Source organism: Pan paniscus, chromosome 2 (genome assembly GCF_029289425.2).
Source record: "Pan paniscus chromosome 2, NHGRI_mPanPan1-v2.0_pri, whole genome shotgun sequence".
Taxonomy (NCBI): Eukaryota; Metazoa; Chordata; class Mammalia; order Primates; family Hominidae; genus Pan; species Pan paniscus.
Window position 1 is genome coordinate 55,592,296 of NC_085926.1, and position 14,363 is coordinate 55,606,658.

The window sequence follows — 14,363 nt, forward strand, 5'->3', positions numbered from 1 at the left end:
CTTCCTGGGAAGAAGTGACATGTAACGCTGAGCCTGGAGAACCCATGGAGTTAGCCAGCCAAGATTGGGGTGGGTCAGCACATGGGAGATTCCTGAGAATCTTCGGCTGGTCCGAAGGGCTGAAAGTCCTTTGTTCTCAGCCATTCTGCAGCCTGTAATCCTACATCCAACCAGAGCACCCAGATTTGGAGTCTGCAGCCCTGATTACAGGAGGAACTGGTGCTCCTCCAATGCCCACAATCCAGTTGCATTTTGACTTCTGCCAGTGGGATTTCAGGAAACTAAAGAACTTAGAAAATAGTGTTTTTTGTTTTGTTTTGTTTTTTTCTATAAGAAGAGAGAGAGAAAAAAACAATAATGCAGAGTTGAACTGCTACAGAATAGACCCAATTGCAGCAATCCTTTCTGCACACCAGCATCAGGGGTAAGGGAGATGCCATCCTCATGGAGATTGTTGAAACAGACAAGAAGGTGGATCACAGTTTGGTATCACAATACGGGAGCCCACTTTGCCCCTTCCTTTCCTCCAAGTCCCTGAGAAATTGCAGAGGGAGCGCTTTGTTCTTCTTACCCTTGGTGTTGACGTCTAAAAGGCTATCGCAGACATGATACCTCCCACTTGCCTGATGCAACTAGGGGAAACCAGATAGCTTATGAAGCCAATCTTGTCAGGGGCCTCCATGTGGGGGAAAACAAAAACAAAACAAAAAACCCCCTAACGGCTGGGAAAGTCCCAGCAGCTTGAATATTGCCCAGGACTCTAGCTACCTTTGCATTACGAAAGAGACCACTGGAGAGGATGGCTTAAGACTGGGTAGTAAGCATGTGGTCATTTGACCAAAGACACGTAGTCCGAAGTAGCTTTCTGTTTTAATATTATCATACGATCCAAGTCCTACAAACAACATCCTTGACTGAAATCGAAAAGAAACAAAACCCTCACTTCTAAGAAGCAGAGCAAGCGGCGTTTTTAGAGACAAAGAAAGGATAGCTTCTTAACCTATGACAACACAAATTTGTTTAGGTTTTCCCTCCACCAAGTAAGTAATCAATTAGGTTTTTTACAATAAAAATATCCCCGTGCATGTGCAAACACCAGAGGCAATCATATAATTACCCTGCCCAATCAGATTCAATTGCTGACAGTTGAGTTCCCACTGCTCATTAACTTCAGATCGCAAAGAGGTCTTTACGGAAGCCCTTTCCTTCTCTTTACAAAGGTTCCTATGATGCCGCGATCCGCCCCGGCACTACCTCATGCAAGATAATCATCCCCAAATCACCAGGGCCAAGGCCAGCCTCCTCTGGCTTCCTTCTGAAAAAATAAAATGAGAAATTCGAAGACACCTTGGCTTAAACACCCTTGCTTCATTTGGGGAGCTCACGTCTAAATATAATAGTAACCTTTCACCCCCACATTTTGAGTGCCGTAATTATATAATTAAAACCAATTATGTCATTTAACAGAGACTTTTTCAAGATACGGCAAGCCAATTACCTCAATCAGTGACCTCAGAAGATTTCCCACACTGACCTGCAACAGTGAGAATTGGGATAAATTTAGACACTGGCTTCCGAAGGCTGGCATGGACTAGCAGGGTGGGTTGTAACTGGTCTAGATTCTTTGAGACTTTAGAAGCTAAACTGAATTCATTCCCATCTACACCATCACTACTTGTTTGCACAATCCTTCCCATATCCCAAGATAATTGCTTGATTTTTTATAACCACTCTGATGGAATGATTATTTCCATGTTGCAGACAGAAAAAGGAGGCAGGGAGAGTCCTAAAGTTATCTGAAGTCAAGCAGCTAGTGTTAACAGCAACGCTAGGGCAAGACCTAAGTCTTCCACCACAGAATTCAAAGTCTCCATGTAGCGAGTGGTGTGTGGGTGACTCTCTTACCCCAATTTCCCTTTGAGGCAACACATTTGCCCCCACTTTTATTTAATTCACCTGCATGGCACAAGGTTCCACTGCAGCTCAGGGGGTGTGTCCTAAATTAGGCCCCAGCCAATCAGCTTCCAGCATTCCTCCCCTAGCCACAACATTGGTTCAGGATGAGCACATGATCCCATCAAAGCCAATGAGAGACACTGACACTTTTTGCAGGGCCTGTGGGATCTCTGCCTAACTGTACTTGGAGTGACCGGAGGGAAGACTGGAAGTTGAGCAGCCATCATGCTCCACCGAGGAAGTGAGGGTGAATGGAGCCAAGAGATGTGGAGGGAGAAACTGGTTCCAGGAAACACCCTCTATTCCCTATCGCTTCATGCTGCGAGTAACAGGGGTTATTCAAAAGCACACTGGAGAAAGCAGGAAGAGCGCCACCTACAGCTTGGGTAGGCTCCATTTCGAGGATGGAATCAATCCACTGTGGCTCCGAGGCCTGCCGCCTGCTTGCGACAGTTAAATGCCTTCGGTTTTTGAGTTATTTAAAGAACATACCATTTTATGGGCAGGAGGAAGCACTTTAATCTGCAAAATGATTTTTATCACAAACTAAACATCCTTGTAACTTTTTGGTCCTCTGCTTTGGTCGAAGTTGTCTCTCCTTGGAGCTCAGACAGCTGTTGGAGCTCAGAAGATCTGCCTCCACCCTGCACTTTGCCCTGCTCGCTGGTACTCTGGTGCTCTCCAATTCCTGGATCCATGTGGGATGTAAGAACTCAGGATCAGGACGCCTGCACGCATCAAAATGGGGCATTTTCTTTCTCTTTATCCCAGGACTTGAGAGAAAGCAAAAAACAAACACGAACAACAAAAAAAAAAAACAAGAATTCCTCTAATTTAAGGTTTTTAACCTTGACACTTGAAGTTTTGGGCCAATTATTTGTCATCAGGACTGCTTTGTGCAATGTAGGATATTCCTGGCCTCTACCCACTAGATGACCCATTAGCACCCCTCATTTGGGACAACCAAAAATGTCCGTGGACATTGACAAATAACCAGGGATGGGGGCCAAGATCCCCCCTCATTCCCCAGCTCCCCATTTCCTGGTTAAAAACCACTGCTGACAGCATCTTTAAAAACATAATTCCTTGTAGTATTATGTTGTGAGATTGAGAGAACCACCACCCTCCTTAGAACTTTACAAAAGCCATATAAAATATCCCCTGAGGAGAACTGACTTAAACTTCAAGATAGCAGCCTGCGCAACATAGTGAAATCCCATCTCTACGGAAAAAAAAAAAAACACAAAAAGTAGCCAGGCACGGTGGCACGAACCTGTAGTACCAACTATCCGGAAGGCTGAGGCTGAGGTGGGAGGATTCCTTGAGCCTCGGAGGTCAAGGCTGCAGTGAGCCCTGATGGTGCCACTGCACTCCAGCTTGGCCGACAGAACGAGACCTTGACTCCAAAATAGCAATACTACTGTCTATCAGGGCTATGAAGCCACATAAGACTTGACCCATTAAGGACAAGAGTGAAGAAAAATGTATCAAATAGAAATAATTTTATCTAAACACTGGCAAGAGGAAAAAGACATGGAGGAGAAACTTAGAAATGAAAAGCAGCGAGGCATCTATATGGTGAGTTCCAGCATGGGTGCTCAGCTTCTCACTTTCACAAGTAAGAAAACAGAACTTTAAGGTTATTGCTGGGTTTCCGGGATTCAAAACCCAAAGCTAAAAATGTGGAAGAGGTTGGTGTTATCAGAAATGATCTTTCCAGTAAATGCCTAAAACTCACTCACTCTGCAGAAAAAGCCAAAAATGGTAAAGCTTCACTTATTTGGACAAATGTGGGAGAAGTCATTTAAAATAAGCAAAATTGATGGATTTATAGAATATTTTTCAAGGGAAGGCATTTACTTGCTTTCAAATGCCAGCAGTAATTAAGAGTGAGCTGGCAGAGGTCCCTCCTTCAGGATTGGTTTGAATGAGAAGACAGAATTTATTGAATTAATATAAGCATTGTTAGGCTGGGAAGGAGGGCTTTGAGTTAGATTGTCCTCTCCGTGAGCTAATTAGTTGTATCTTCACACAGGCAGCTGGCTGAGACCAGCCCAGGAATTCCAGAATAGTGGGGTTCCAATGAGGCTTTGCTTCCAGGCACAGACATCTGTGCACCTTGAGGTATTGATCAAGTCAGTCAGGAGAAGCAGGCTGGCTTGTGTGTGAAGGCTGGGCTGTTTGGGGGCCTCACTGTGTGAAAAGATTTGGAGTCTAGCAGTTGCTTTCTCTACAAGTTCTAATGTCTGGAGAGATGGAGAGGCCTATTAGGGGAGTTCAGATGACTGGAGCTGGGACATCACTGCTTCTTCAGGTCCCAGGCAGCCTCCCCTCCAGCTATCAGCATGTCTCGGCTATCCCATGCTGTCCCCTCAATCTCCAACTGCCCTCCTTTCTCTCCATCACCACAGAAATGTGACTGCCTAGGGAGCAACCATGTCTTGAAAGGAGAAAGAGCAAGAATAAAGGTGTCTCTGAGGGGCCTTGCTTCTCTTCCCCTAGTTCTTTTAGGCATTTTGTTTTGTTTCATTTGGATAAGAGCTAACATTTAGAACAATAATAGAAAATAGAAGTACTTGTCTGGAGGGTCTAGCAGAGGTCCACAGTGACTCTTATGAGCTGTATAAAGGACTGTCCCTTCTGGAGTCTAGTAATCAAATCTGGAGGAGTAGTCCTCAAATCTTGTTAGAGAATGAAGTTCTCACGGTACACTCTTCCTGGCTAAGCAATCCCATCCCAGCCCCTCTCTACTGAAATCATTCATCCTGGTCAAGTGTGTTTCTCAGAATACCTGGGTATGTCAACAGAGATAAAAGAGAAGTGCAGCACACTTCTTAGTTTCAGCTGGCACTAAAACAAGAGAATGAGTTGTGCGTTTTTTGGTGGAGGTGCCTCCTGATTGAGTCTACACACTGGCTTGTGAACATGTTGTCTGTACTGAAGAACTTATCCCAAAAAGGTGGCTCCACTTACACCATAGACAAGTACTGTCCTTCCCATGTCCTTTCAGCATGAACTGAGAGAGGGGCAGTCTCAAAGTGGCAGGTGTCACAAGAGGTCACTCTCATAATCAACAACTGAAGACTTCCCAAAACAGCAACTCCTTGCTTTTGCCCCAGATAAGCCTTATTCCCAGCATCAAGGAAAGGATTTTAATGGTGTGTGGACTCCTGGTTCAGGTAGAAGTTGGTATCCAGAGATGTCATTCCTTATTTATCAAGTACTTATTCAGCAGGTCCAGAAATGTTATGCAAAATTTGGTGTTCATGCTTATATACTTTATTCTGAGGAGCAGAATTATGGTAACCATATTCTTAAAGTAGTTTGAAGCTCAGAATTAAAAATTAAGCAACAGTTGGCATAAAGCAATCCCTTAATTTTTTTTTTTTTACCAGTTTTTCCGAGGCAAAATTTACATACCATCAAGGTCATCCATGGTAAGTGTAAAGTTCAACGATTTTAAGTAAACTTATAGAATTGTGCGATCAGCACCACAAACCAGTTTTAGAATGTATCTACTATCTCCAAAAGACCCTGCAACTGTTACAGTAAACTTCCCTTAATTTTTGCAGCAAATGTTCTAGAGTTGAAAAGAAAGCTCTTTCTACATCTGCAAGGCTGATTCATTTTTCTCCCTTCCAAGAACTCTACTAAAAAAATTATTTGTTGCTTATCTGAAATGCAAATGTAACTGGATGTCCTGTATTTGTGAAATTCCGGCAACCCTAATCCAGGACCAAAGCAGAATTAACCAAATAAATGAAAGTGCATGTCTAGAAATAAATGTACTTTTCTGGAGCATTGTAAATAAACATGAATTATTTTCTTAGTTTTGAACCATTTGAGTTCTAAGATGGTCAGAACCTAGTTCCAGTTAGAATACCAGTTGAGAACTAAGCTACAGAGACAGCCTGAATAATTCACAACCCAATTGCTGTTTTACAAGCAAGCCTGGGACCTCAGACACTCATAGGATTATATGCTACATTTCCGTTGAAAGGTTAAAGTGGATGTAATTGTTAACCTTGCAGCTCACAATCAGAACTGGAAATGTGACTTTTAGGGGCACAAATTATAGGGAAATCATTCTTAACCTTTTTGGGGGGGCGGTGTCACAAACTCCTTTGGGAGAATCTGATAAAAGCTATGGACCTTCACCATAGGAAAATGCGTGTATACACATTCACAACATTTTCCAGGTAATTTTCTTTTAGGTGGGAGAGGTTTCACAGATTCCATGACATTGTTCATGGAAAATTCAAGGGTGCAAGAGCCTGGGCAAGTTGATTAAAACCATCCTGGACTCTTATGCCTTGCTTTTCTCTTCCTCCTGTTTGTGTGTTCCTGTTTGTGTGGGAAGTGAAGAAGTCGGGATAATGGCAAGGGAACTGACTAATTCAAGACGTGGCTATGGCCGGGCGTGGTGGCTCATGCCTATAATCCCAGCACTTTGGGAGGCCAAGGTGGATGGATCACCTGAGGGTCAGGAGTTCAAGACCAGCTTGGCCAACATGGTGAAAACCCCATCTCTACTAAAAAATACAAAAAATCAGCTGGGTGTGGTGGTGGGCAACGTAATCCCAGCTACTTGGGAGGCTGAGGCAAGGAGAATTGCTTGAACTCAGGAGGCAGAGGTTGCAGTAAGCCGGGATCGTGCCACTACACTCCAGCCTGGGAGACAGAGTGAGACTTCCTCTCAAAAAAAAAAAAAAAAAAAAAAAAAAGAAGACATGGCTGGGCTACTTTTGGCCATCAGTGGTAAGACCTGGAGGAATCTGCCCACACTTCATAGACTTCTGTTCACTGTTGATAAAATGAACAGATCAGCCTGACTCTGTTTTCACAAGTTATATCCTACGGATCTACTGGAAAGGTATCTGGAAAGGGCTCTTTTAGGATCTGAAGCACTGCACAAGATTTTGTAGGAAAAACAAAAGTTTTAAAATCACTAGACTACATGGTCCTCAAAGTCACCAAAATACTCTGAGTTTTAAGCCATCTGATTATCTGATTCTAGATTCTAAAGAGTGGAAGCCAGGTATCAGTTGGGGAGGATCTGGGTATTCTTTTTCTCTGAGTACAAGGAAAAAAGGCATTTGGTAGGGACAGGAGAGAAAGACATCCCAGCCCTCACTACTCTCCAGTTCTGCAACATTTCTTTCTTCCTTTGAGCTGTTCTCCTTCCTTCGTATGAAAAACTGTCTATAGGTATGGTAATGGTTGGTCAAAAACTACCCATATTTTTTCTGATAAAATTAAAAAAAAATCCTTTCCCAATTATATGAATTTTCCTTTGGGTGACAAAGATACCCAATGATCTATTATATCATTATATACTACTATGCCAATGATACTAGTAGACCATGTGGATAAAAGACAAATGTGCTCACTCTGAGTTTTATAGATGGCCTCTCTTTAGTGCCTTAGAGGCCCCTACAAAGTAGGCTCCAGTATTATCATCCTCATTTTTTAGAAGAAAAGACTGAGCGGGGAAAAAACGTTGAGTGACTTACACAAATTCACCCACCTAGCGAACAGTAAAATGGGATTTCAGGTCACACAGCCTATGCTTATACTATGTTGAAGAGATAAATTATATCACTTACCACTAAAACAAACAAACAAACAGGTTTTATTCACTCATTTTCTCTCAAAAACAATCTACCACTTTAAGGAAGTGTGTTATCACGCCCAATGATAGGAACCATAAAACTATTTTGGATGTTTATTTGATACTTATTGATGTTTAAGCAAGTCTACTATGTTCACAGTTATCACCCCAAAGAAAAATATATTATTTAGTTTTTAGGTTTTATCTTATCTGTCCTTGGTCCTTGAAACAGCAAGAGAAACACGTACACTCTGTTCTTACTTGTTGTCATAGGATACCAGCTGCCTGCTGGGAAAAGCGTACTGGGAAGTACTGTTCTACACTTTGTATTAAGAGTTAAAAAATAAAATACCCAGAGCCTGTGTAAATCACAGACAAAGTTGACAAATTTCATGGCTTAGTCATGGTTAACATACCAGATTTCATGGCTTGACAGAGATTAACAAGAAAATCATATTAGAATTACAACTATTAGTAGATTCTTAGATATTTGATAGAGAAACTCCAAGCTCTCCAAACGCCATTGCCCACTGCACAGCCCTCTTGTCCTTCCTCCTGTGGATAGAGCCTCCATGAATCCAGGGAGAGCAAATGGGATCTTCCATTGTTGGTCACAATCACCTCACCTCCTGACTATGGCAGGAGTGAGCCAGTGCCTAGTGGGCCCCAGGGAAAGGTCTTAGCATCCGCGAAATAAAGTAAGGTTTAATATTTATAGCCTAATTCATAAAACTGTAAGGAGAAAAAAAAACCTGATTTGTACATAACACAGGTATTTTACCCAATATTACATGCACTAAGGAGAGGAATGAATGATCATTGTTGGAACTATGATATTTTCGGTGAAAATTAAGTTTCCATGTCTTTACGAGGAAGCAATTCAGCAGAGGCCTTGTTGTTAAAAGTGGCATGTGAGCAGGAACTTCAAAAGACCTGCTGACTGCCTGCCGAGCCATTTGGCCGGAGGGCTCTGCATATCCTCTTTCGGGTAAGAGGCAGCTTACTTGTCAACTTTGCATAAAAGACAGCCAATTTGTCAGCCATTTGCTTTAATTTTGTTTCTGAGTCTTCCAACGACAAACTCCATATACCTTCTGGTCTTTAATATCATGTATCTGACTGAGGGATGGAAATTCACTCTAGTGTCTCAGGCTGGTTTCCTTCGCAGGCCATCCTCCTGGGTCTTATAGGATGTCCTTAATCAGAACCACATTACTCAGCTAGAGGAAGTCCTTGTGCAGACGCTGGCAAGACACTATGGCAAAAGAGTTTCACAACATGAAAGGTCAGATTGAGAATAAAAGCTGCAGTTATCTGTTGTGTTTTCTTTAGTTGAGAAAATGAAGGCAGGGTGCCTAACTCCTGAGGAACCAAGATTTGGATAAGTAGCAGCCACTTAGGAAAGGAGTTCCATTGGCCGCTGAGTACAATGGCCAGTTGTGGAAACGGAAAGTCCTTAAATTCCAAGTATTCTGGACCTGAGCAAGGATTTTCTCATTTTATACAGATACATTTTTATATTTCAGTAACACCCTAGACTGGTAAAACAAAAATAGCTACATCTTGTCAAAAAATATAATTGTCACTGGACTGTGTAAATGTATACACACACACATATATATACTACATATATGTGTGTTAGATATACACATATACATAATATATATTTTACATATACGTGTTAGACAAATAAAGCACATTTTAATTGTAAAAGCTACCAGTTATTGTGCTTTTTTTTTTTTAAGTGCCAGGCACTATGTTAAGCACTTTCCGTGCATTATTTAGTCTCTCAACAAACTAGCATGGTAGGGACTAGCTTTGTCCCTATTTTACAAATAGAAAAAACTTGAGATTAGAGAGGAAATTCAAGGCACACAGTTAGACACAGAGCCAGAAGTGGAACCCAGGAGTGCCTGACCCCTGAGCCCAGCAAATTGAACCCTGGCAATTCTCACTTCTTCTATTAAGATGAGTGCCCAAGCTGACTGTGAAAAACAGGGGAGGAGGTGAAGTGATGAGCCATTTCACTTCACTAACACATGGGTGTGAAGGAGTTAGGCGTCACTCCAACCCTGTATCTTCATCCCAGGGAGGCAGCCTGCAGGCTTTGCCGATGGAAGGCAGGGTGTGAGAAAAGGAAGAAGTGATTGCAAAAACCCAAGACCCACCTCCTTTACAAATTTTGCCCAAGATCAGCCTGGCTGGGGAGACTCTGAGAACTCAGAGGGACCAGAGGACTTAATGGAAATCTGTCCCTCACCCAGTTTCAAACTGATAGCCTTCCCTTCTCATGCAAGGGGCTTGACCTAGAGATTTGGGGCAAGAAATATTTCCAGTGCGCCTCTACCTTAACTCACACCACAGGGGCAGCTAACAATTACAGAAGGAACGAACTTTTTCATCAAATGTCCTTCCATAAAACCATTTCCCAGGAAATGGAACACAGCATGAAGCAAGCCGACTGCAATTTTCCACCAACAATGAGCATCGTGGGGCACAGGTACTATATTTAAACAATTTTCCTCCAGCGTTTTGGCAAGGCTGTCTCTCAAGGAGACTTACCAAGTTGGGCTGAGGTCTCGTTCCCCTCCGGCCAGCAGGATCAGAATGTTTAATATGGCCCTGTCTCTTCAACACCCATGTGTAAACCACCAATAAACAAGCCAGGAAAGACCTGCAGGCCTAATTGCCTTTTAACTCTGCCAAGATGATAAACTCCCAGAGCAAAGAAGGAAAGACTTCCAGGGATTTAACAAGTTTATCTGCCTGCCACTTGAACATTTTCTGTCTGCCTACACTTCAGTGAATTCACCAATAAAAGGATAAAAGGGCCCAGAATGTCAGACCCCTCAAATGGCCCAGAAGTTCCACATTCAAAACGTATGACCAGCAAAAATTAACCAGTTAATTGAGCTTCATTTTAGGTGTTTTAAAGATCTGGAGCAAGGGAAGTGGGGCCACTTGACTCTTTCTAGCACTGGCCATTTCTCTTTTATTGACCAAGGCCTAGAAATCTTTACTTACAATAAAGAAAACTGTTTTCACAAGGAAACTGGGATAGGCAACCCATTCTGAAACCTCTAAAATTTTAGATAGAGCATTATACTGACAGGAGAGAAACTATACAAATCTCGGTGGTGGGAGAAATGGGGTATATCATATGGGCAGTCATAAGATTGGTGTTTACTTCTGTAAAGATATTTTTCATCTCTCCCTGAACCAACTTGCAAATGAAGCATGTTGGTTGTTTTTGTTGGTTTGTACCCTACCACCCAGAAGAAAAATACTGAGAGCTCTTTACCTATTGGAGTTAAATTGGAAAAGCAAAGCAACACCAAACAAAGAGACTTGGGGTAAGTACAGAGAGGTGGTGCCATTCAAGGCATTAAAGCAGGGTGAATGGGCGTCACCTCTGGGAGGCCATTTCACAATCTTTATCAATATTAATTTGCAACTTCCCTTTTAGGAATTTATTCCAAAGAAATTATTGGCTAAGTGAATAAAGGTTAAGCCCAAAAGGCTTTAGGGAATTCTACTAGGGAACATTTTAAAACATCTAAAGTTCACCATTAATAACTGGCTAAAGAATGCAAAATTCCATACTCCGTTACTATAAAAATGATTCCATAGGTGTATATTTATTAATGTGGAAAGTGTCCAACATACAATGTTAAGTTCAAAAAGCAGATTATAAAAACATTTATAATATAATCCCATTCTTTTTAAGAGTCTATATATAGTAAAATTAGAAAGATACATAGTTCACCAAAATGTTAGTATTTCTGGATGGTGGATTAGAGGGGACTTTTATTTTCTTTGGCAAAGATTTTTGAATTATTTGAAATGTTTAATGAGAAAAATGCATTGCCTTTAGAAATGTTAAAACACTAAAGCAAAACAATAAAATTGAATAAAAACAAAACATTCCCACCACCATCATTACTGTCCTGATCAACAGGAAAAGCTGAAACAACATCATGGGAAGACCCAGCTATCCTTTCTCGAGGAGGCAGGAGTAGAGAACGCTGATGGATTTGGTCTTGCCTTATCAGCACATATAACTGTTGTTCAAGCGTAGTCTCCAATGAGATGCGAATGGAATGGTAAAACCACAAGTGGGCTCAAAATCCCAACAGGTGTCTTCTCCAGGGGACCCAGGTGTCTCTCTTTCCTGGAATCATGGTACAAATGTGGAGGACTCCCCTATTAAGCTAACCTGTACCACTTAATAAAACAGGAACAGCTCTTAAGTACGGCGCTTGCCAACTGAAAAATCTGGAGCACTATTTTTCTATTAAAACCTTGTCCATGTTTTTCCTATTGGAACCTGGAAACTGGACAAATTCTGAAGAAATCCGAAAGAATTTCTTTAGAAAAGAATTCTGTTAACACCAAAAGCTCCCAAGCACTACACAAGGCAAATGCTAGGTTGCGTTACGCTCAAATGTAAAAGCAGGGTTCCAATCCAAAGTGATGTGTCCTTCACACCAGGCTTTGTGTGCATCAGGGTTTATGCATTTGTACACTGATCCTCGCACATTTCTGCATCTCCCTGCTTCATAATTTCATAATCAGTTCCAGATTTCCTATTTCTTCCACATTGTAAGGCACAGAGTTCCAGATTTGAGAGATGCAAGGTTTAAGGGTATGAAAGTGCAGTGAAACGTACGATAATAATAAAACCAAAACTGAAGTTTTGTTTCATACCCACTGAGAAGTAACAAACTGAGTATATACCTTGGGACCCATCTGATCTTCAGAAACTATTGGAACATGGTAGACATGTACAAAAATTTCATATGTAAAGTGGATCCTTTGGTTGGTAGACCTCCTTACCAACAAAGCTACAAGTGTTCCTACATCGCTATAATAAACACATCGGATTTGGATATGCCTGCCAAAGCACCATAACGCTTCTCTCTAAATTCAGAACTCTGTCTCTACATTACAAGACAGAGCAAACTGAAAGATCAGGTTAATCTAGGATAAACTTCATCTCTTGAGTTCAAAGACAACTGGCCTCTCTAGGGGTTTCAATCAAGGGTTCTTTGAAGGATTGCTCTCAAATTCATTAAAGAAATTTCACTGACTTCACAGACTTTGGCATTAAATAGATAACCTGAGCTCTTCATTGCCTGGCAAAATGACTGTTCACCTTTGAAGCTCTGCAAATTGGGATTAAGTTGGCTGTTTGCCTTTTACCTCAAAGATGACTCCACTCCATTGACCAGCGAGTCCCCAGGCAATGACCTGGTTGATCAATGACATCAAATTTATCTCTACAATGTGTCTCTTAAAACACCCATCCTTTCACAGATTGGCTTTGTTATGATTTTTGCTTTAGATGTAGTAGTACTCTTGATAATAATGCCATCCCCATAATAAAAATTCAGGAAATGAATCATATTTTAAAAATCCAAGTGTAATTTCCAGCTAACTTGAAAGACGTGTGGGGTTTTTAGATGTATAAACTCAACTTTTAAACCCTGCTTTGAATTTCGCTTCCTCAATTACCACAGAAAATGAGGTGTCTCATCAGACCCTGGAGCGAGCCCTAAAGCAGCACGGACTTGCTTTTCACAATGACTCTGCACATTCCGGAGAAGGCTCGGCATAAACACATAGGTTTTCACCCTCTAACCCCACCGTCTGCTTCCTCTGTGCCCCATAATCTAAAACATCTCTTCTTCGCAGGTATATGGTCTTGGATTTGTCACAGTGTACGGGAGACTTTACAAGGCCAATAAAATGACAGCTGCACAGAGGGAACTGGGTGGCTTTTACCGACTCTGAAACACCACTGCCTTTAACTCCCAGGGATCAGGAACTTGAAAGCACTCGGATTCACTTAGCTCTGTGTTTGTCATAAAGTTAAGGCTAATCAGATTTTCCCCAACTTGCAGCCCTATCTTAAATCCTCAAGCTGCTCCTATGCAAACTTAACTGATGGAAGATGTGATTACGCCTTCTCAGGTCATAAATTCTAGATATTTATAACATAACTGTTGTCATTTAGGCCAATTAAGATGCTTTTACTAGCTCGGAACAACTACCTATGGGGCTTGTCAAATACTCTGACAGTGGTTTATGACCCTTCACGGTGATTTTATCTTATAGGGATATGAAAGATGGTTGCATGCAAAAATAGCCAGGAGGCCTTGAAGCACATTCTTCATATTAGCATCATCCATACCCCATTTCCATTCTGTCCCCTTTCTTATCCACTAAAACCCCGATTTGACTCTAACTGCGCCCCCCCCAGCCAGAGTTGGTTTCTTTGATCACCTTTTTTTTTCTCCAAAGACCTAAAAGAGGGAGATAACACCTCTTGAGACACTACTATAAAACACCCAAGTGGTGGGCTGGTTAAACGCCCAGCTGGGAATGCCAGACTTCCACATGCATAACATGTCCTTAAAGACAAGTGGGTTTTCCTTTTCACTTAGGGCAAACACTCCCTCATGAAAAGCAAAAGAGGGTGACAACAAAGAAAGAACGGGACATATTTGGGGAGTTCATACAGACAGGTTATAGCTTCTCCTTTTCCCTTGTGAAATATCGCTTATCTACTACTGTTCCCCTCCTGCCGTTTCTTCTTTTAACAAGGCCCCCAAGCACTGATTTCAGGCACTGTACTAGGCTAGGGATACAGGGATCAAGAAACACCCAGGCTGGCTGGAGACACAGACACCTTGATAATTATAATGCAAAGTGTTAACAGGTAACAGGACAGTCATGCACAGCAAATTCTGGAAGCACTGAAAAGTGGCATTTCACTTTTGGAAGGGAGGTGGTC

General features: G+C 41.8%; 1 protein-coding gene across 10 annotated transcripts in view; it reads right to left on the reverse strand.

Annotated features, from left to right (window-relative positions):
- ERC2 (ELKS/RAB6-interacting/CAST family member 2) overlaps nucleotides 1-14,363 on the reverse strand; it is a 976,550-nt gene that overhangs the window by 100,839 nt on the left and 861,348 nt on the right. The window lies entirely within an intron of this gene.